At 40.4% G+C, this 24610-nt stretch overlaps 1 protein-coding gene across 8 annotated transcripts in view; it reads left to right on the forward strand.

Moving 5' to 3' along the window:
• Nucleotides 1-24610, forward strand: part of SRP54 (signal recognition particle 54) — a 291642-nt gene that overhangs the window by 233297 nt on the left and 33735 nt on the right. Inside the window, exons 1-2 of one of the 8 annotated variants that reach the window (XM_009005929.6) lie at nt 11860-11908; nt 18424-18560. The exons of 1 other annotated variant lie outside the window; for it this stretch is intronic. The gene's annotated coding sequence lies outside the window, so the exon portion shown is untranslated. Of the gene's footprint in view, nt 1-11591; nt 12120-18423; nt 18561-24610 lie in introns of those variants that run through there. 6 more of the 8 variants (XM_009005925.6, XM_078334775.1, XM_035260327.3 and 3 more) reach the window with 6 other exon arrangements.

A 24610-nucleotide genomic window follows, 5' to 3' on the forward strand; every position in this document is an offset into this window, starting at 1 on the left:
TTCTGAGTCCTACATGTCAGAGACTTACCATCAAAATATTTAATCAGTAATCTTTTCCCAGAATGCATTTTTCAAATAATGTTATTAAAACTTCATGCTTAAAAACAGTAGCCATTTATTCATATTAGTGGCATAGGATATACTGTGAAGTGGCTACAAAGAAATAAATCTTTGATTCCTTTTACCTTAACTATAATAAAGCATTCTGCTTGAATACCTAAAAATGTGCCTACATTTTAAACAAAGAAACCTTGGTTGGTATGTAAAAATCAGATATGGATATATAAGGATCAGAAAGAAATTTAAGATAAAGTTTGTTAGACGTTTGTGGGTCAATTATATTAACATACAAGGAGTACTTTTTTCACTGTATATATTGTGGATTTCATGAAACCGTTTTCAGGTTAGTGGGTGGAAATGTTTTTTTTTAAGAGATGGGGTCAGCTGGGTGCAGTGGCTCATGTCTGTAATCCTAGCACTTTGGGAGGCTGAGGTGGGTAGATCATGAGGTCAGGAGATCAATACCATCCTGGCTAACATGGTGAAACCCCGTCTCTACTAAAATAAAAAAAATTAGCAGGGCATGGTGGCACGCACCTATAGTCCCAACTACTCGGGAGGCTGAGGCAGGGGAATCACTTGAACCCGGGAGAAGGAGGTTGCAGTGAGCTGCGATTGCACCACTGCACTCCAGCCTGGCAACAGAATGAGACTCAGTCTCAAAAAATAAAAAGAGGTGGGGTCTTGCTATGTTGCCCAGGCTGGTCTTGAACTCCTAGGCTCAAATGATCTCACCTCAGCCTCTCAAAGTGCTGGGATTATAGGTATAAGCCACCACATCTGACCAAGAAGAGATTATTAGCCTTGCTTTACAAAATAATATTCATAGCATAGGTTTCCTATAAGGGTTAGAATTTGAAGGAACTTGAATGAGGGGACTGTCTGAAGAAGAAAAATGAGAACTAATTTTTTTTTTTTTTAAAGACGGGGTTTCACCATGTTGGTCAGGCTGGTCTTGAACTCCTGACCTCAGGTGATCCGCCTGCCTTGGCCTCCAAAGTGCTTGCATTACAGGTGTGAGCCACTGCGCTGGGCCCTGAGAACTAATTCTAAAAATAAGGGAATAGAAGAATAAGCAAAAGTGTAAGGGGCAAATGTAAGAGAAGGAAAAGAAAAAGGTAAGCTTCATCCTTAATAAAAGCAAGGGAAATGGAACCAGAAGGAATAAGCAAGGACAAGGATATAGTCAGGATCACATAATTGGCCCTTGTTGGGCCTTGATTGTTTTTTTCTGGAGCCTGGCAAACAGGATATTCTCAAAGAATATTAGTTGAATGAATAGTACTGATGAGTCAAAGGGTTCAGGACTCAAAAGAATTGGGGACATGGTTGAAGCACTACATGAAAAACTGTTTAAAACCAAATTTAGGGCTAATCAGGCGGGAGAGACCATGGGGTTAGGGAAGAACAGGAGAATGTTTAAGAAGCACTCAGGGTAAATTTAACATATTTACTTTCATTTATTTATTTCTCTCTTTCATGAACTATCCTCAGTCAATTCAGTCAATGTCAGACATTTACTTCTCTCTTGCATTTTGATCTAAGTGTTGCATTATCAGAATGCATATCATGTGCATTCTGGTGTGACACCAGGAGCTGAGATTTTCCCATTGCTCTTCAGTGAATGCTAACTGACCTCATCTCTTAATTTTCCTTCTGCATGCTCCTGGTAGCTTAGTCTCTGGAATCCCTCTGGTGTCGGCCAATGCTGGTAGTAGTTTTGTATAGTTGAGCGGGTCTTTGCAGCATGATAATGCTGTGGAAACAAGCTGTGGGAATGCTGTTGCTGTTATTTTTGAGGAATCAGGATGACATTCTGCCTCGGCATAAGAAAATCACTTGGGCCAGACTGCTCTCTCTCAAATGACTTCCAAGCCTCTCTGAACTTGGGTATCTCATACATTATCTTAGGGATTAAGATTAGCACAGAATCAAAATACTAAAGAAAATTGTTTATTATGAACACTATAGTCATCTGGGCTTCTTTTGTGACTGATGAATCTGAGCTATGAATGGTTGTGCAGTTCCACTAACATTAGTGAAAAGGAACCCGATGAGAGAATAGTGGCACCATCTGTACTCTTGCCATTTTAGATATATAAATAGCGATGTCAATTCAAGAGTAGCAGACATGCAGCCAGGTACAGTGGCTCACGCCTGTAATTCCAGCACTTTGGGAGGCTGAGGCGAGTGAATCATCTGAGGTCAGGAGTTTGAAAACAGACTGGTCAACATGGTGAAACCCCGTCTCTACTAAAAATACAAAAACTAGCCGTGTGTGGTGGCAGGCGCCTGTAGTCACAGCTACTCAGGAGGCTGAGGCAGGAGAGTCACTTGAACCCAGGAGGTAGAGGTTGCAGTGAGCCAAGATCGTGCCACCACTGCACTCCAGCCTGGGCAACAAGAGCAAAACTCCGTCTTAAAAAAAAAGTTATGCTGTATTTAATAACTGTATTATTCTTTTTTCTGAAATATTTTCAATTCTCTGCTGGATCAATCTACAAATGTAGAATCTGTGGATATGGAGAACCGACTGCATATCATAAGCATTTACTATGTCATTAAAATTAAAATTTGTGGAAACTTTACTATTGAAGGTGTGTAGTCTCTATTTAACCATTCACTGCTACCCTGAGACAGTTAAATATAGTTATAATTGTGAAAAACTAAGAATACTGCAACTAACATTTTGACAAACATCATCTCTTTGCATCTGATTATTTCCTTACTATAAATTCTTAGTAGTACTTCAACATTTTTAAGTATTTTTCTACATATTTGTACATTTCTTTCTTGAAGGATATCAGTGTAATAGAAATAAAAAAGAACACAAGTCTCTGGCTGGGCGCGGTGGCTCACACCTGTAATCCCAACACTTTGAGAGGCTGAGGCAGGCGGATCACTTGAGGTCAGGAGTTTGAGACCAGCCTGGCCAACATGGTTAAACCCCATCTCTACTAAAATACAAACATTAGCCAAGTGTGGTGGTGCACGCCTGTGATCCCAGTTACTCAGGAAGCTGAGGCAGAAGAGCTGCTTGAACCCAGGAGCTAGAGGTTGCAGTGAACCAAGATGATACTACTGTACTCTAGCCTGGATGTGAGACTCCCTCTCAAAAAAAAAAAAAAAAATAGACTCATCGAACCCTATTGAGTATCATCATAAAAACAAACTTGGGTGGGGTACAGTGGTTCACACCTGTAATCCCAGCACTTTGGGAGGCCAAAGCAGGTGGACTACTTGAGTCCAGGGGTTTGAGACCAGCTCAATTTCAGTGGTTTGAGACCAGCTCAATTTCAGAGGTTTGAGACCAGCCTGAGTAACTGGTGAAACCCCATCCCTATTAAAAAAAATTAAAAAGCAGCTGGGCATGGTGGTGTATGTCTGTAGTCCCAGCTACTTGGGAGGCTGAAGTGGGAGATCACCTCAGCCTGGGAAGTCAAGGCTGCAGCGAGCCGTGATCATACCATTGCACTCTAGCCTGGGGAACCAGAGTGAGATCCTATCTTTAAAAAACCAAAAAACAAAAACTGGTTGTTTTAATTAGCACTTATTTAATTACTAGTGAGGTGGAACATCTTTTAACATGTAAACAGCTATTTCAGAATGTGTGGCAATACTATGTTACTTGGAAAAAGATTAAAGGAAGGTGCTAATCAGCTGCCTAAAGGACAGTAGAGTCTTCTCAAATTACCTATGTAGGTGGGAAGGAAATGGAGAAACAAGAACTTCTATAAAGGGCAAAATCAATTCTTTAAAATTTCCTACTTACATTTGATTAAATATACGAGGAAAGAAAAGTCCCCAAAGCTGACAGCTTATGAATGAAACCTCACTTTTTGCATCTAGTCAGGTATTCAGTCCCACCACTGTCTTTTGAAACCTATTTTCCCTTCATTCCCAATTCAATTATCTCATAGCCACAGTCATCTCATACTTTGAACATGGTTACAAACTCATAATCAGCTCCTCAATATCAGCTTCTCCCTACTATAAAATACCTTGTTCACCTAAACTAATCTTCCTTAAACCTTACTTTCATATCACTCCCTCTCCTTACAATTTTTTTTTTTTTGAGACAGAGTCTTGTTCTGTGGCCCAGGCTGGAGTGCAGTGGTGTGATCTTGGCTCACTGCAACCTCTGCCTCCCAGGATCAAGCAATTCTCCTGCTTCAGCCTCCCAAGTAGCTGGGACTACAGGTGCATGCCACCACACCCAGCTAATTTTTTTTGTATTTTTAGTAGAGACGGTGTTTCACCGTGTTAGCCAGGATGATCTCCATTTCCTGACTTCGTGATCCTCCCTCCCTGACCTCCCAAAGTGCTGAGATTACAGGGGTGAGCCACCACACCCAGCCTCCTAACAAATTTTGAATGATTTTCTATTTTTCAGTGTATCAAATCTCGAGATTTTTAAGGCCCTCCATATCACAAGTCTACTCATCTATTTCCTTAAAATTTTATTTTTAATTGACAAATAATGATTGTATATACTTATGGGGTAAAAGGTACACATTGTGGAATAATCAAACCAGGCTAATTAACATATTCATCACCGCATATTTATTTGTGTTAGAGAACATTTAAAACCCACCCTCTTAACATTCTGAAATACAGTCATGTACCACATAATGATGTTTCTATCAATGACAGACTGCACGTACCATGGTGCTACATACCATAAGATTACAATGCTGTATTTTTACTGTACCTTTTCTATGTTTAGATACACAAATACCACCATTGTGTTACAACTGCCTACAGTATTCATTACATGCTGTATAGGTTTGTAGAAGGTACAACAGGCTATAACATCTAGGTTTGTTTAACTACGGTACATTCCATGATATTCGCATAACAATGAAATGACCTAACAACACATTTCTCATAACCTGTCTGTTGTTAAATGATGTATGATTATATATGTTTTAGCAAATTTGGTGAATTACATTGATTTTCTAATGTTAAACCAACAGTGCATTCCTGAGATAAGCCCACTTGCTCATGATGTATTATCCTTTTTATATATCCTCTCCATTTTTAATACACAACAAATGTGATTGAGAGGAAAGTATAATTATTTGTATTCATTTGATAGAGCCTATAAAAGCTCTGTGGCTACTGCTCAGCGACATGTTCAATTCTGCTCAATGAAGAAGTGTTTATAATAAAGGATACAGAGAATCTCCTCTAAGTTTCTAGTCGCCTACTGTTATTTTAAGTATTTGAATATTTTCTTGAGCATGGCCAGGCGCAGTGGCTCACATCTGTAATCCCAGCCCTTTGGGAGGCCAAGGTGGGCAAATCACAAGGTCAGGAGTTCAAGACCAGCCTGGCCAACACAGCAAAACCCCACTTCCACTAAAAATACAAAAATTAGCTGGGCATGGTGGTGGGCACCTGTAATCCCAGCTACTTAGGAGGCTGAGGCAGAATTGCTTGAACCCCAGCGGTGGAGGCTGCAGTGAACTGAGATCATACCATTGCACTCCAGCCTGGGCAACAAGAGCAAAACTTCATCTCAAAAAGAAAAAAAAGAGGCCTAACTGAATATTTTCTTGATTATCTGGTAATTTCCTTCCTGCAAACCTTCATTTTCTATCCTTTGTAATCTGATCCTTAATAGAAACTGTATGAGAAGTTGGGCACAATGGCCCACACCTGTAATCCTAGTGCTTTGGGAGGCTGAGGCTGGTGAATTTATTGAGCTCAGGAGTTTGAGATCAGCCTGGGCAACATGGTGAAACCCTGTCACTACCAAAAAATGCAAAAATTAGCCAGGTGTGATGGCATGCACTTGTAATCCCAGCTACTTGCAGGGCTGAGGGAAGAGGCTCACTTGAGTTTGGGAAGTTGAGGCTGCAGCGAGCCCTGTGTTCACACCACTCCACTCCAGCCTGGGTGACAGAGCAAGACTTTGTCTACAAGAAGAGGCCCATCACAGTGGCTCACGGCTAGTAATCCCAACACTTTGGGAGGCCAACACTCTGGTGAGCAGATCATTTGAGGTCAGGAGTTCAAGACCAGCCAGACCAACATGGTGAAACCCTGTCTCTACTAATACAAAAATTAGCCAGGCATGGTGGTGTACACCTGTAGTTCCAGATACTCAGGAGGCTGAGGCAGGAGAATCACCCGAACCTGGGAGGTGGAGGTTGCAGTCAGCCGAGATTGTGCCACTGTACTCCAGCCTGGACAACAGAATGAGACCCTGTCTCAAAAAAAAAAAAAAAAAAAAAAAAGAGGGAAACTGTATGAGTTATTGGTTTGATGTCCTCATTTCTATTTTGTATATCCAGGAAATACTGAGAGACTTCAGAGTAGTCTTTGTTAATAGACTGCTTTCCACTGTATTTTTTAATATGCCCTATTGGGGATACCACTTGCAGTTCCGGTTCTCAGCTCCCCTCACTTAATGGATTGAAATCAGTCTCCTGTACTTCTGAAACCTAGGTCAAGAGCCCACCTCATATGCATCAGGAAAATAGAAGGGAACAGATGCTCTGCCAGAGGATCAGAATCAATGAGTTGCAGTACTGCTGTATTTTAAACTGCTTTTTTTTTTTCCTTCTATTTTTTCTTTTTCCCAGCATTCAATTAGAGTTGGGTTTTAAACTGCTTTTTATCTTTTTTTTTGGGGGGGGGCGATATGAACTTATTTTTGCCTGCCTTCCCCCTCAGACTTGGTTTATCTTTCTGACATGAGTGCTCATTGTTTCCCAGACCTTTGGCCTAAGCTGTACCAAGAAACATCTAGGCTCCTACCTTTGTTTTATATCCTTGGTTTCTTTTTTCTTCTTGAGACAGAGTCTTGCTCTGTCGCCCAGACTGGAGTGCAGGGATGAGAACTACATCCTCGGTTTATATCAGACATTGGCATGATAGGCTCTTCTCTGGTCCAAGCTTCTGCTTCCACCAGCATGATTCTAAATGATGCCAAGTCTTGGTGTCATAATCCGACTACTTCTTTAGAAGCCATAATTTTTATTCTTTCTTTTGTGTATTTAAAATTACTATGATTTTACCTGTTAGCAATTTAGATGTTTTCTAGTTGGTTATTTTTTGAGATGAAGTCTCACTCTGTTGCCCAAGCTGGAGTGCAGTGTTGGCGATCTCTGCTCACTGCAACCTCCGCATCCCGGGTTCGAGCAATTCTCATGCCTCAGCCGCTGACCCCCAGTAGCTGGGACTACAGGTGTGCGCCACCATGCCCAACTAATTTTTTTTTGTATTTTTAGTACAGATGGGGTTTCACAATATTGGCCAGGATGGTCTCAAACTCCTGATCTCATGCCCACCTTGGCCTCCCAAAGCGTTGGGATTACAAGCATAAGCCACCACTCCCAGCCATGTTTTCTCCTTTTAATAAACACTATGAAACTCAAAACCAAAGCTATACTTAAAGTCTAGCATTGTCTCTTGCTAGTCCATCAAATGGTATAAAAATTCAAGTTATAATTTAAAGGGCTATGCAAATATCATACATTACTTAAATGACTTAATGCCAGAGATTTTAAAAAAAATTTCCCCCAGTAGAAGGAAATCTAATTAGGAAAATGAAAAATGGCTATTTAGAAGAGTTTTTTGTGCTGTACTTAGACCACTTCATAAAAAGGTACATTAAGAGTTTCCGTTTCAGAAGTTAAAAAAATTCTGGAGAATAGTGATGATGGTTACAACACAATGTGAACATATTTAATGCCACTTAACTATACACTAAAAAATGGTTAAAATGGGCTGGGCACGGTGGCTCATGCCTGTAATCCCAGCACTTTGAAAGGCCAAGGCAGGTGGATCACGAGGTCAGGTGTTCGAGACCAACTTGACCAACATGGTGAAACCCCATCTCTACTAAAGACACAAAAATTAGCTGGGCGTGGTGGTGTGTGCCTGTAATCCAAGCTACTCAGTCTAAAAAAAAAAAAAAAGGTTAAAATGGTAAACTTTATTGTATGTATATTTTACTGCAATAAAGAAGGTATACTAATACACTATTTTTTTTGGAGATGGAGTCTTGCTCTGTCACCCAGGCTGGAGTATAATCGTACAGTCTTGGTTCACTGCAACCTCCACCTCTCAGGTTCAAAGGTTTCTCCTGCCTCAGCCTCCCGTAGCTGGGATTATAGCCACCACACCTGGCTAATTTTTGTATTTTTAGTAGACAGGATTTCCCCATGTTGCTTAGAGTGGTCTTGAACTCCTGACCTCAGGTGATCCACCCACCTGGGCCTCCCAAAGTGCTGAGATTACAGGTGTGAGCTACTGCACCTGGCCTACTTTATTAAGGATTATAAATAACCATACTCTTTTACTTGAAGCTCAGTGATACTCTCACTTCCTTCTCAAAAATTTTTTTAAATTTGTTTTTTTTGAGACAGATTCTCACTATGTTGCCCAGGTTGGTCTCAGACTCCTAGACTCAGGCAATCCACCTGCCTCGGCTTCCCAAAGTGCTACGATTACAGGCATGGGCCACTGCCCAGCCTCACTTCTTAAAATACTCGTGTTAATAAACATTCTTCAGAAACTCAAGTTATTCTTTAAATTGTTTAATGAATTGCTTAAGCTTCCTCACTACAGTCTGCCGAAGAGAAGCACAGGAAGAACTTCAGGTGTGACAGCTCATGCCTCTAGGCCCAGCAGTTTTGGAAGCCAAGGTGGGATGATCTTGAGACCAGGAGTTTGGGACCACCCTGGGCAACATAGTGAGACCCTGTCTCCACAAGAAATTAAAAAAAAAAAAAAAAAAAAAAAAGCTGGGTGTGGTGGTTTGCACCATAGTCCAGCTTCTCAGGAGGTTGAGGTGGGAGGGCTGCTTAAGCCCAGGAGGTCAAAACTGGAGTGGGCTATAATGGTGCCACAGTACTCCAGCCTCTAGCCTGGGTGACAGAGTGAGACCCTGTCTCCAAAAACAACAATAAAAAGTATCTTTAAAAAAAGTAAAAATATATTCTTTAGCCAGTGATAATGGCTAGTTTTCAAAATTATCCAAAACATTCTTTAAAGTCTTCCTGATTTTGAAAAATAGAGTCTCAACTGATTATCTCTAAAATTTGAGGCTGGGTGCAGTGGCTCATGCTGTAATCTGAAGACTTTAGGAGGCTGAGGTGGGAGGACCCCTTGAGGCCAGGAGTTTAAGGCTGCAGTGAGCTATGACAGTCCCACTACACTCCAGCCTGGGTGACAAAAACCCTATCTCAAAAACAAACACACAAAAAACAGGAAAAAAAAAAATCAAGATTTAGATTGCAAATGGCTCCACAAAACAGATCTTGAGAGGGCAAGGATATTTTGGTAATTTTTAAATTGCCAGCTCTAAGTAGTATGTGACATTTTTGTAGGCACTCAGTGCTTTTTGGAATAAATGACCTTGTGCTGAAGATGTGAAAAAAGATGTAAATTGGTGTAGTTTTACTGACAAATGGGATATGAAGAATGAAATGTGCAACACAGGGTTTAGATGAAGTGATAGGAGACTCAGCATATTATGGAAATTCTTATCTTCATTATGTATGTACAGAAATAAAGCTGTATCTCTGGTTTCTATACTTTCCAGGACATATCTCGCTATCAGATGTTCCTGTTAACTTCAGTTCGACATCTTATCTAAAATGACTCCTAAAATGTTTAATAATTATAATTGTAATACCTAAATCTACTGACTGACTCTAATATCACAAAGAATTTTAAGAGGTCAAGGTTAAAAATCTAAAATTCGGAGTCATCAGCTAACAATGGCATTTCAAGTCATGACTTTGGATAAAAATAACCATGGGAATCAACATTCAGCAATAAACAGGCATAGTGGCCAGGTGTGGTGGCTCATGCCTGTAATCCCAGCACTCTCAGAGGGCAAGGCAGGCAGATCACCCGAGGTCAGCAGTTTGAGACCAGCCTGGAAAACACTAAAAATACAAATATTAACTGGGTGTGGTGGCGGATGCCTGTAATCCCAGCTACTCGGGAGGCTGAGGTAGGAGAATCGCTTGAATATGGGAGGCGGAGGTTGCAGTGAGCCAGATGGTGCCACTGTAGCCTAGCCTGGGCGAAAACAGTAAAACTCCGTCTAAAAAAAAATATATATATATATAAATATATATATATATATACACACACACACATACACATATAAATACACATATATACAGACATAGGATAGTTTGCTATAGTTACCAAACATAAGACTATCCTATTTTCTTGAGCTTTCATCAGGCTTTACTTTGCCAAAATACATCCATCCCATTTTTGAATAACTAGATTTAACTACCACATTTCCTCAGTTTTAACGTGTGTGTGTGTGTGTGTGTTTAAAGAGACAAGGTCTTGTGTCGCTCAGGCTGGAGTGCAATAGCAGGATCAAATCTCACTGCAGCCTTTTTCTGTCTATAAATCTTCTATCACTTGTCGCTGCAATCTGTGAGCCTGCCTGATTCGCGAATCATTCTTTGCTGAATTAAACTGTTAAATTTAACTTGGCTAAAATTTTTCTTTTAACACTTGCAACTAACGCTACAGCCTAAAACCTCTCCTGCAAAGTGCTTTTTCAGGTGGTAACATACCAATCCTAACAAGTTTGTGGGAGTAATAGGGAGGAAGGCTAACCCTCTATTTTCTTTCAGAAAAAGGGTTAGGCACAAGCTCTACAGGCTTATCCGAAGTCTGCTGCAAAATCACAAACTACTCAGAACCAGGTCTTTCCGCACTCAATTAATTCCAAGTGGTACTGTATCCGATTACCCCCATTTTCCAAAAGATAGTTTATTTTTTCCTGTTTTCCCCTCCCCACTACACTTCCCACTTGGCCCTTTTCGAAATGCAAAATAACCTCTCGTCTCTCTCCCTCACCAGAGCATTCTCTACAGAGCAAATTCATCTACGTGCTCACTTTTACAACTTATTTCTGCTCAGGAAGGCGCCAACTCAACTGCCGGTAGATAAGGCACCAACTAGCAGAGACCCCTGCTCTTGTTCATTTCCTCCTCTACCTTATAAAATGCTCGCTTTTTCGCTCCAAAGGCGAAAAATATTTGTGCCGCTTCCCCCAGGCTGGCTTCGGAAATAAAATCCCTCTTTTGGTACCAGGACTCGCTCTTGTTAAGTGGTCTCTAAGTGCGCTGTACAATTAACCCGCCTTTCCGTTAGAGCACTCTGAGCCCTGGTCAATCTACACCACAGGATAGCAGAGACCAGCACAGTGACCCTAAGGAAGGCTTTTGGCTTCACCTCGCCTAAGTCTCCAAAGCCAGCGCCTGCCTCAGGCTCTTGTCTCTTACACTTAAGGATAGTTCGCATCCACTGTAGCAGCGCCTGGCGGTCGGCCCGTACAACAGCGCGAAGCGGCCACATCATAACGACCGGCTCCGCAGTGGGAAATTTTAAGCTGCAGGAGCAAGCTACGCAGACACTGATTGGCATTGCGCAAGCGCTGGCAGACATCGCCCCACCTTCCGCGGAACACGTCTCTAGTCTGCGAAGCCCTAAGCCCCGCCCTCCTACGGAGGTCTCACGTGCGCCCGGGGATCCCTTCCTTCAATCACACCTCCATCTTTCATCTTGCCGCTCTTAGCTGGGAATGCTCCGCCTACTAACTTTTCTTAAGGAGTCTCGTCGAAGCCTGACTTTTTCCCCGAAATCACGTCCCTAGACAGCCTCCTATTTTACCACTAACTTTTCTACTGCAGTTATTCAGCGGTAGGAAACTGAAACCAAAACCAGCGAAAGCAAACATCTAAACTGTTTCGGGAGACGCGCAGGAGAAACGCAGCAGTGTGTCCCGGAAGCGGAAGTAGATCCTCCTCTAGAGAGGCTGGACTACGCGGAATGGTGACGTTTCCTCATTGGGCGGAAGGTTCGGTGGTAATCGTCGGTCTTCCAGCTGGTGGGAGTTGGCGACGCTGTGCTGGGCGTTGGGACCCTAGTTTATCTAGTTCGGGAAGTTGGGTTGTGGGGTGGTACCTGTCTGTCTGCTCCCAGCTTTCTAGGGTTTCTTCCCACGGCGTGGGGACTCGCTAAGGAATTCCTGGCCCCTTAGGGCCACGGCGTTAGCGGTGTCTTTTGCGGTAAGTGTCTGCTTTTTCCAGCCCCAGATTATTGAGGGGCAGCCCCAGACTACTGAGGAGCGGCCCCAGCCCTGCTCTCGAGACGAGAGACTCCGGGGGAAGTCGGCTTCCCTCGCCACCGGCGGTAGTTACCGAGACTGAGGTGCTTCTTTATCTCTTGTGGCCCTTCATCTCTTGTCTTCCATGAGAAGTTTTATTAAAAGATTCGCTGTGACCTTTTTAAGTTTTCTTCAGATTTACACCTGAGCCAAATAGATGTAGGCAATTGCAGGCCTGAGTCTTCGTTTTGCTTTCCTGAGCAAGAGTTTAGATGAGGCTACTTCCCCGAAAATCTTCTTACTTGTTCCAGACTTTATTTTCCTATGTTTGTAGTGTTTAACACGCCGTCCTGCGTGTACTAGACTTTCAGTAAATGAATACGGAATATCAGTTCAATGCCAGTGATGATTTAAGATAGACTGATGGCTCTCTCTGTACCATTTGACGCTGCTGACCATCCATTTCTTGAAACTTTCCCCTCTTGGCTTTCTTCATGCTATCCTCACCTGATTCTTTTACATGCTTATTTCAACAAAATATATTCTTGTTCTTGGCTACAGGGATACAGAAATGAATGACATTAACTCCGCCATTGAGCAGCTAATGCACGTAAATATACATTATATCAAGATGGGTAATGAGAAACACTAGTTACATATAAAGAGCTGTAGGAGCTGGTTACATATAAAGAACCGTAGAAAGCTTTGGGACAGCTAACGAGCTCCTTAGGTGATTTGTGACCCTGAGCCAGTTGCTATTCCAATCTAGCCTCAATATCCTCATCTACATAATAGGCTTGTTATGAGGAAGAAAGGAGATTAGGTAATAAGTTTGTTTTGATTTAGTGTCTAGACCATAGTAATGGTGGTGCCAAAGTTTCCCTCAAATTATTAAGCGCAATTATTGGCATAAAAGAGATTTTCAATACCCATTTTAGAATAAAGCAACATTCCTGTTCTCTCTCCCTCTTTTTCTTCCTCTTTCTTCCTCTCCTTCACTCCTTTTTTTTCTTTCTTTCCTTCTCTTCTTTTTTTTCAAGAAAAGTTTCCCTCAAATCCGTCTTCCTCAGTTTTTTGATATGGCCAGTTGGTGTTTTCTGCTTTCATATAGAGTACTATGCAAAAGCATCTTCAAGCCTTCCAGATTACTCCCTTTAATCCCATCTGTTTGGAAATCCTGGACGTGCCACAGGATTACAGTAAGATAACCATAAATGTAGCCTTTTAAAAACTGATTTTCTTCTGTGTGCCCTGGAGAAAGGGAAAGGGAATTAGTAAAAGCTTTGGTTATTTTCAGTCTTAGTTAACGTTCTCCTTTTAGTTGGCCCTTAGTCATTGCTGTAACCCATTGGCCTTCCACACGCTCTCTTTAAGACTTCTCACTTACATCCATGGCTTCCATGGCATTGTCCTTACATGCCAACCATTTACAAACCTATTCTTTTCGTTTCCAAGACTTATTCCCTTCCAGACCTTATTCATTCTGTCGCCCAGACTCGAGTGCACTGGGGCGATCTCGGCTCACTGCAGCCTCTGCCTGCCAGGTTCAAGTGATTCTCCTGTCTCAGCCTCCATGTAGCTGGGTTTACAGGTGCCTGCCACCATGCCCAGCTAATTTTTTGTATTTTTAGTAGAGACGAGGATTTCACCGTATTGGCCAGGCTGGTCTTGAGCTCATGACCTCGAGTGATCTGCCTGCTTCGGCCTCCCAAAGTGTTGGGATTACAGGCGTGAGCTACCATGCCCAGCCTGAACTTTATTCTTTAGCCTCCCTCTTGTGAAGAATAGTTCTGTACTTTCCCCTAAAATCTGCAAACTCGGTAGGTCCAAAACCAAATGTGCTGTCTTCACCTTCCATTTTTTTTCATTATGACATATGTCATGCATGCGAAAGTGTATAAAAGCAGTGATTCTTGGTGCATTTTTTAGTTTTGACCTCTTGTGAGTTAAAATTTGTGATATATGTAGGTTAAATTTTAAAAAGGATAATAAGGGCTGTGAGCAGTGGCTCACTCCAGCACTTTGGAGGGTGAAGCTGGCGGATTGCTTTAGCTTAGGAGTTCAAGACCAGCCTGGGTAACATGGCAAAACCCCTTGTCTCTACAGAAAATACAAAAATTATTTGGGCATAGTGATGCCACCTGTAGTCCCAGCTAGTTGGGAGGGATAATAAAATGAACATGAATTCATCTGTGTACACATCCATCATAAAAAGTGAAACATTAAAAATAATTTAGGTCCCTTTGATCTTTATTAACTCCTCTTTCTGACTTTGAAACCACCTTCTCTTTTTGCCTTCCATTCATTGGTTAATGGCATCACTAGCCATGTGGTTATAAAAACTAGAGATATTGGAAACATTTTTTCCTTTTTTTTCCTTCAGTCGCCATAACCATTTGGTCATTAGTTTCTGCCTCATGAGTTAGCCCTTAACCCTGGTTTCTTCTTCTGTTTCTCTACTTCAAGCCCACATCTTGTCTCAAGTAGCCTTATGGAATATGGCTAGTGCATGTAGTGTCCTGGCTGTTCAGTTTTTTCCCTCTAACGTGTTGCACTGTCTCTAAAGGTGTTTTTAAGGTAGAGAACAGATTTCTTATTCCCTGGTTTTCTTTGGGGCATGTTATTAAATATTTAATGTAGTGATTATGAACCCTGGCTGCATATCAGTATAGCTACTGAAAGTTTTCAAAACATAAATGCCTTATTTTGCTCTCCAGATTGAGAATATAGATGAGGCTAGTCCCCCTAGAATGTTTTTACCTTACTATCTTTGGAGATTCTGATTGAGCATTTAATTTTTAGCTGATAGGCATTATCTCAATATCATTGAAATAACCCATTGCTTGAGCATGTGCCGCTTATCCCTCCTTTTCCTTTTTTTTCAGTCTTCCTTTTTCTTTTCAACTTTAAGGCCAACCATTTCCAATGAATTTTTAAAAATTTTCATTTTAATTTTCCTCTTGGTAGCATTTTATGTAAAGATTCTTTTTTATGGTTGACTTCATAGCCAAAAAGTATCATAAAGAAATGATCCCCAGTGTTTTTGAGTTATTACCTCTTGTGGCTAATTGATTTTTTTTTTTTTTTGGCATACGTTTTTTGCTGCTAAACTCTGAATTGGTGCTGTGGTATTATTTTAAATATCAAAATGAGTTTTAAAATTTGAAAAACAATTGAATGAAGAATAAATTGCTTGATAGTTCTTGATATAATTGATTATAACCTTTGGTTCTAAATTAAGGCAGCGGTGGTATGATGCATAATTTATGTTTTGAAGGGAGTCTTGTGTTAAACTGTTGTATTTGATTAGGAGTTAGAACTTCTCTCATGCTGGGACAACTTCTGGAGTACATAATAGGTGTTTAATGAATGAGTAATTAATGCAGGTGGCAACTCCATCCCAACCTCTAGTCTGTTGACAAGTTGCACTCTAATGCTCACAAGGAGCACTTTGGAAAATAATTTTCCCTTGACTTAAAAAATTGATACTCTCAGTCATTACTGAAGAAAAGTAAGAAAACAAAAATTGCTAGTTATTCACCATCCAGATATGACAAATGTTATTTTAACAGTTCATTAAAGTATAATTGTTGGCCTGGCGCTGTGGTTCACATCTGTAATCCCAGCACTTTAGAAGGCTGAGGTGGGCAGATCACAAGGTCAGGAGGTCAAGACCATCCTGGCTAACATGGTGAAACCTCATCTCTACTAAAAAATACTAAAACTTAGCAGGGCATGGTGGCATGAACCTATAGTCCCAGCTACTTGGGAGGCTGAGACAGGAGAATCACTTGAACCTAGGGGGTGGAGGTTGCAGTGTGGTGAGATGGTACCACTGCACTCCTGCTTGGGCGACAGAAGGAGACTCTGTCTCAAAAAAAAAAAAAAAAAATTATACATATATATATATATATATAATTCTTATACAGTTCACCTACAGTGTACAATTTTAAAGGATTTTATTGCTTACTGATACCCCATTGTATTTTATTCCACATTTTACTTATCCATTTATAAGTTGAAGGATATTTGGATCGTTTATACTTTTGGCTATTATGAATGATGCTGCTATGACCATTCATGTACAAGTATTTGTTTGGATGATATCTCATTAGGATTTTGATTTATAATTGCTTGATGGCTAATATTCCTTTTTTTTTTTTTTTTTTTGAGACAGAGTCTTGATTGACTCCAGGTGCCAGGCTGGAGTGCAGTGGCGCAATCTTGGCTCACTGTGATCTCTGCCTCCTGGGTTGTTCAAGCAATTCTCCTGCCTCAGCCTCCCAAGTAGCTGGGACTATAGGTGTGTACCACCACGCCCAGATAATTTTTTTTTTTTGACCATGTTGGCCAGGATGGTCTCAATCTCTTGACGTCGTAATCCGTCCACCTTGGCCTCCCAAAGTGCTGAGATTACAGGCGTGAGCCAATGCACCTGGCCAATGGCTAATATTTTTTTAATACTTTTTAGACTGTGTTTAACAAAATATGGATTCTACCGCATATGCAGTTTTGTAGTCTGCCTTTTGCATTTAAGCCTGTTTTTAGCATTAGCAAGCATATTTTACAAAAGAATTTCCTTTAGTTTTGCTCTCTTTTTTCACTCCCCCCAAATCATACTTCTGGTGAAACCTTGCTTAAATTAATACACCTAGAAAATACAATCCATGGGACTATATGTTTAATTTTTATTGGTTGTTACTATGGTATGAGAGCAGGTAGAATTAGGGGAATTATATTTTCTACCTTAAATATTTCTGTAATGTTTTAACTTTTAAAATGAACGTATATCATTTTGTAATCATAGAACATAAAGGTGAATTGTTTCCTTGGAGAATAAGTAGATTCAGCATGAAAAACAATTCCTAAATTTGAAATTCATAATTAACATTATAAAGTTAGTCATTAAGATATATTTTACTAAATACAGGACCTATAGGCCATTTTGTTAAATTTACTTTTCTGTGGTCCTAGACTATGAACACATATGTTGTGTAAAATTAAGAAAAATATTTAGTATTAAAATCAGAAAAGCAAATATTGTTTATTAGCTTTTGAGTATAGAAAAGTACACAGTGTCCTGGCCGAGCATGGTGGCTGACGCCTGTAATCCAGTTTGGGAGGCCAAGGCAGGCAGATCACGAGGTGAGGAGATCGAGACCATCCTGGCCAACATAGTGAAACCCCGTCTCTACTAAAAATGCAAAAATTAGCTGGGCTTGGTGGCGTGCGCTTGTAGTTCCAGCTACTTGGGAGGCTGAGGCAGGAGAATTGCTTGAACCCTGGAGGCAGAGGTTGCAGTGAGCTGAGATCGGGCCACTGCACTCCAGCCTGGTGACAGAGTAAGACTCTGTCTCAAAAAAAAAAAAAAAAAAAGGGAAAAGAAAAGTATACAGTGTCCTTTGGTATCTGGTGGGGGAATTGATTCCAGGACCTCTCATGGATACCAAAATCAGAGGATGTTCAAGTCCCTGATGTAAAAAGCATAGTATTTGCATATAACCTATGCACATCCTCCCATGTACTTTAAAGCATCTGCAGATTACTTATAATGCATAATAGAAAATGTAAATAGTTATTATACAGTATTTATATTCCTAAGTAAATACTTGTTATACTGTATTCTTTAGGGAATAATGACAAGAAAAGTCTGTACATGTTAACTACAGACAGAATTTTTTTTCTGAATGTTTTTGATTTGTGGTTGGTTTAATCCATGGTTGTGAAGCCCCAGATACAGAAGGCTGACTGTACTATGTAGAAGTAATTTTTGTAAGTATATTTAGTTATTGAGGCTAATATTGATTCAAAAAGTCATTAACAAGCACTTAGAAGAAAGAACTTTTTTGTAGGGATTTTATTGTAATAGGATTTGACATATCTAATCATTAGACTCTGTATATCTCAGATCAGACAAATGTGATAGGAATATTTATAATTGTTTATATAGACAAAGAAGGCTTTTTGGAGACTGCAGCTTCTGTTGAATAATAATCTGGCACTTGTAATTGGCACTAAATTTTAAAGATTCAAGGAGTGATTCCTGGATGATGGACAGACACCTTAGTAAGATTGTTTAGAAAATTTCCAGCTTATTTACACTCAAGATAATGCAGAAAGAGATAGTTGGTATCATTAAAAAAAGGAAGGAAGTTAATAGTTAATATGCTAGATTTTTGAAGACAGCTTTATACATATCTCGTTTAATCCTCATAGCAGCCCTTCAGGATAACTACTTTGGTAATGGTATTATCTCCACTTTGCAGGTGAGGAAAGTAAGGCTCAGAGAGATTAAGTAACTTGCTCAAAGTAACACAGCCAGTATGTAACAGAGCTAGGATTTGAATGCAAGTCTGTCAGACTCCAAAATCTATCCTCTTTCCGGTACTTCACACTGCAGCAGGTAAGTGTGATACTTGGCCCCGTGCTTGCCTTACTTAGGGCACCCCAAACTTCAGCCTGTTTCCATTGCTCACTATCCAAATCCTAGTCAGACCCCAGTTAGAAGACTCTGACTCGAGCCGGGATCAGTCCTTATATGTACTGTTCTGATTGCAGTGATACTTATCAGTTCTTTCTGAACACTGCAATTACTCCTCCACAAAGAGACATATACATATTAAAATATGATTTCTCCTATTAGGGCATAGCAGCAAAATTTGTCCCTGCAGTTTCCAGTACATGTATTCAACCCTATAATTTAAAGCATCATTCATACTCTATGACTTAAGGCTGTGTAGCCAAAGGACTGTGGAAAGTCATTTTGCTTTTTTTTTTTTTTTTTTGGCAGAGAATGTCTGTTCTAATTTCTACCCTACTTATATCATAAAATCATTGTAAGAGTGGAGTGAGATAATAGATGTTTGACTATAGGAAGTACTATGTGGTAATCACTTACCTTTCTAAAAGCCCCATCTAAGTAGAGATTCTTCTTGTGTGAAGTTCTACCATATGCAAATTTATTTCTATAAATCTTTTTAGTTAGTCAAGAGAATCTTGAGAGTGTACTTGAATTGTAGATTACTCCAATCTGAGATGTAGGCTTAGCTATTAACACAACACAAAAGGTGTTTTCCACTTTAGCATACATATTAGAACATGGTGAGGTTAATTTTTAAATCTCTTATTGGAAATGCATGGCAGGGAAATTCTGAAGAAGAGTTACAAGTAATGACATATATTTAATGTACAGTATAAATTACCCAAGTTATTGATTTTCTTTTGATTCATTGTATTATTTCTATTGATTTATTTTAGTGGCTTTTAACAGATATTTGCAATGCCTTTCATGACTTTGGTTCTCTGGTCTTACTTTTTCTCTAAGGTCTTAAATATATCATTTCATTTATTATGTTCATTTTTGAGAAAAGTAAATTTAGTTCATTATAGAGTAAGGATTTACTTTATAAGGCTGAGGATAGATAAAACAATGAGCTCACGAGAGAGCAAAAGAGGCAAAATCCCTGCCCTCATGCAGCTTACATTTCTTTTCTTTCTTTCTTTCTTTTTTTTTTTTTTGAGATGGAGTTTTGCTCCTTTACCCAGGCTGGAGTGCAGCGGCACAGTCTCGGTTCACTGCAACTTCCACCTCCTGGGTTCAAGCCATTCTTATGCCTCAGCCTTCTAAGTGGCTGGGATCACAGACATCTGCCACCACACCTGGCTAATTTTTGTATGTTTAGTACAGATGGGGTTTTGCCATGTTGGCCAGGCTGGTCTTGAACTCCTTATCTCAGGCAGTCCACCTGCGTTGGCCTCCCAAGGTGCTGGGATTACAGGCATGAGCCACCGTGCCAGCTGCAGCTTACATTTCAACAGTGAGATTATAAATGCCAAATAATATAAATAAACCATATGTCAGTTGATCATAGAACAATAAGAAAAGAATAAAGGGGAGGGAGTTGCAGTTTTAACTAGGTGATTAGGGAAGACCTCACTGAGAAATGGGATCTGGACAAATCTGAAGGAAATGAGAGAGGGAGTTACCTCGTCAAGCAGAGGAAGAGCATGCCATCTAGTACTGATGCGCTGAGGTAGAAATGTGTAGCAGCAGTAGCAAGGAGGTCAGTATGATTAAAATCAGTCTTGTGTGCCTGTGTTTTGAGGGGGTCTTACAGTCCATTATGAGAACGTTATGTCTGTGAGCAATGAAGTCATTGAGATTTTTAGCAAAATTCTAACAAGGAGTTTTCAGGAACACGTCTTTCTTGGTCATTGTAGAGGAAACACTAAGTAAAAGGTATTGTTAAGAGTTCTTACTCCTCTACTGAAATGCAGGATTTTGTTTTATTTATTTATTTTTGAGACAGAGTTTCTCTCTTGTCCCTCAGTCTGGAGTGCAATGGCTCACTGCAACCTCCGACCTCCTGGTTCAAGCAATTCTCCTGCCTCAGCCTCCTGAAAGCTGGAATTACAGGCGCATGCCACCACACAGGCTAATTTTTGTATTTTTAGTAGAGACTGGATTTCGCCACGTTGGCCAGCCTGGTCTCGAACTCCTGACCTCAGGTGATCCACCTGCCTTGCCTTGGCCTCCCAAAGTGCTGGGATTATGGGTGTGAGCCACTGGGCCTGGCCAGATTTTGTTTTATGTATTAAAAATATATGTATTCATGTAGTATATAATAAAATATTTATTTTTTTATTTAAGGCAAAAATGTTTTAAAATACGCTGCCAGTAAGAACTTAGAAAAGGAAAAGTACATTGGAACACCTCACAGAAGTTGAAAATTTTTTTTAATTTAAAACAACCAGTTTAAATGGAAAGTTAGATTTATATTTAAAAATTAGGCTGGTCCGATGATAGTGGGTTATTAGAACTTATTAACATTAATGTCACTTAAGTTGGTATATAACCCCCCACTGCTAAATTTGACTAGCTTAAAAAAAAATTTTTTTTTAAGTTAACTAGGCAGCCATAAAAAGAATGAAATCATGTCTTTTGCAGCAACATGGATGGAGCTGGAGGCCATTATCCTCAGTGATCTATCCTCAGTGAACTAATTCAGAAACAGAAAATCAAATCTCTTGTTCTCACTTGTAAGTGGGAACTAAACAGTGGTACACATGGATATAAAGATGAAAATAACAGACCACTCCAAAATGGGGAAGATTGGGAGGGGACTGAGGATTGAAAAATTACCTTTTGGGTTCAGTGTTCAGTATTTGAGTGATGTGTACACTTTAAGTCCAATCCCCACCATTACACAGTATACCGATGTAACAAACACACACATACCCTCTGAATCTAAAATAATTTAAAAAGTAAAAGTATGCTTCCTAGAGTTGCCCTGAAAAAGTTAACTAGTATAGCTTGCTTGCTTGCTTGCTTATTTATTTATTTAAAGACGGAGTCTCACTCTGTTGCCCAGGCTGGAGTACAATGACGTGATCTCAGCTCACTGCAACCTCTGCCTCCTGGGTTCAAGCGATTTCTCCTGCCTTAGCCTCCTGAGTAGCTGGGATACAGGCATGCACCACCACTCCCTGCTAATTTTTGTGTTTTTAGTAGAGATGGAGTTTCACCATGTTGGCCAGGCTAGTCTTGAACTCCTGACCTCAAGCGATCTGCCTGCCTCAACCTCCTAATGTCCTGGGATTACAGGTGTAAGCCACAATGCCTGCATGGCCTAGTATAGCTTTTTAAATTGAAGGGTGATCTGTTTATGATATGACCTTTAAAAAAGTTAATTGTGGTGTCATAAAAGTAAGATTAGATCACTGCTAGTACCACCATGGTAAAGGAGATGAACTGAAACATCTGAATCTTATTTCTTAAATGAAGAATAATAACTTAAGGATCAGTAGTTGTTTTGTATAATAGGTATGGGATAAGAAATAAAAAGTCCTGGATCTTTTCCATGAAGTAGTTGGCTCTCAGGATAAGTAACAATGTAATTGTAAGAAAATCTTTTATGGTAAGCAATTTCTTTTTCAGTTTCATCAATTATTGGTAGTAGGTTTTTTTTCAAAGTTCTAAATTACGAAATTGTACTTGAGTGAAAGTGTAGTGTTTAATTTACAGCTCAGCCTGGAATATCTGTTTGCCAGTGATAGGTCCTCGAATGCATTTTCCCTTTCTGCCTTTTTTTGATTCACTTTCTACTTTCTCTATAGTGAATGAGTCAGCCATTTCATCTTCCTGTTTGTCTTATTTATTTATTTAGATACTGACTTTCCCTCTTGTTGCCCAGGCTGGATTGCAGTGGTGTGATCTCGGCTCACTGCAACCTCCACCTCCCAGGTTCAAGCGATTCTCCCCGTCTCAGCCTCCTGAGTAGCTGGAATTACAGGTGCCTGGCACCATGGCCAGCTAATTTTTGTTTGTATTTTTAGTAGAGACAGGGTTATGCCTTGTTCACCAGGCTGGTCTCAAACATCACCTTGGCCTCCCAAAGTGCTGGGATTACAGGCGTGAGCCACCACCCCTGGCCCTGTTTCTCTTCTTTTTAATCTCCTGTGTATTCTATAGAAGGGATCTAGCTTGGATAATCTTGGTTGATTAAGTTAGACTAGCTTAGCTTGGAAGGGTTACCAAAACAGCTGTTTTTTTTGTTTTGTTTCTTTCTGAGATGGAATCTCGCTCTGTTGCCCAGGTTGGAGTGTAGTGGCATGATCTTGGCTCACTGCAGCCTCCACCTCCCAGGTTCAAGCGATTCTCCTTCCTCAGCCTCCCGAGTAGCTGGTACTAAGGCACCCATCAGCACGCCTGGCTAATTTTTGTATTTTTAGTAGAGGCAGGGTTTTGCCATGTTGACCAAGATGGTCTTGATCTCTTGACCCTCGTGATCTACCCGCCTCAGCCTCCCAAAGTGTTGGGATTACAGGCGTGAGCCACCACACCTGGCAAAAACACTTGTTTTGAACAGTTAGCTTTTCTGCCAGTATTGTTTATATTGGAAAATTGATATTCCCTAGGCCTTGTTTTTAGAGCCGTTTGAAAGCTCTTTCCTTCTAATTGTATAGCCCTCTGTCCTAACCAGAATGTTTTGTTTCCTGTTCCATAAATAATGCCCAGTGATTTATAAGTACAGTGCATAAGTATGTCCCAGATGACTTATCTCTCTCTCCATTTCTGCTTATTCCATTTCATCTTCCTCAAATTCCCTTTTGTCTTCTCCACTTATCCAAATTCTCTTATTTCAGGACCAAATTCATACTTAGTCTTTCCAATAAAGCCCATACCACTCTGCCTTAATCTAAAATGCTTTTTCTTCCCTTTTTTGTCACCCATGCTGGAGTACAGTGGAGTGATCATGACTTCCTTGGCTCAAGCAGTTCCCCCTCAGCTTCCCGAGTAGCTGGGACTACAGGCATGTGGCACCATGCCTGGCTACTTATTTTTTTTCTTAAGAGATGAGGTCCTGCTATGTTGCCCAGGCTGGTTTCCAACTTCTGGGCACAAGTGATTCTCCTTCCCTGGCCTCCTAAACTGCTGGGATTACAGGCATGAGCCACTGTGCCTGGCCTTTGTCTTCCTATTTCTTTCTTTCTTTATTTTTTTTTCTCTCTTGTTCCAGAGAAGGAGAATCTTGGAGGGTGGATATATGTGTGTATGGCGGGGGGAGAGAGAGAGAGAGAGAGAGGGATTTATTATAAGGAATTGGCTCAGGCCATGGTGGAGACTAAGTCTCAAGACTGAAGGATGAGTTGGCAAGCTGGAGACCCAGGAGAGCACATGGTGTAGATCCAGTCTGAATCTGAAGGCCTGAGAACCCAGAGAGCCATTGGTGTAGTTTTAATCTGAAGGCTTGAGACCCACAAAGAACCAGTGTTTGTTTGAAGACAGGAAAAGCTGATGTCCCTGTTAGTAAGCCATCAGACAGGAAGAATTCTGTCTTAGTGTTTATTTTAGTGTTCATTTTTGTGCCTTGTCCTACTAGGTAGTAGATAAGCATCTTGAGGGCAGGGGCTACAAATCATATTTGCTTGTTTATCATTCATAAGCCCTTGAATTCTTGCAAGTAGTGAGTTCATCTAATATATAATACTTTATAAAACAGTAACGTTTTAGCTGGAAAGGGTTTTTGACTAGTTTAGCCTCTTATTTAACTGAAAACATAAAGTCTGTTGCATGTGACTATTTTTTGGAAGAACCAGGATTAGAATTTTTTTTCGATTCTTCATCCAGGGCTTTTTCAAATAATTCTTATTAATAATAAATGATAACTCATTATCTTATTTGAGGGTTTTCCTGGAATCAGAAACAGCTTTAAAATGGGAAGAGTACCAGCCTTGGCAACATAACATAGTGAGACTCCGTCTTTAAAATAATAAACAAAATTAGCTGGGTATGGTGGCATGCACCTGTGGTCCCAGCTACTTGGGAGGCTAAGGCAGGAGGATTGCCTATGCCCAGGAGGTTGAGGCTGCAGTCAGCTGTGATCATGCTACTGCACTGAAGCCTGGGTGACAGAGTGAGACTGTGTATCAAAAAAAAAGATAGAAGAGTAA

Source organism: Callithrix jacchus, chromosome 8, assembly GCF_049354715.1.
Source record: "Callithrix jacchus isolate 240 chromosome 8, calJac240_pri, whole genome shotgun sequence".
Lineage (NCBI taxonomy): Eukaryota > Metazoa > Chordata > Mammalia > Primates > Cebidae > Callithrix > Callithrix jacchus.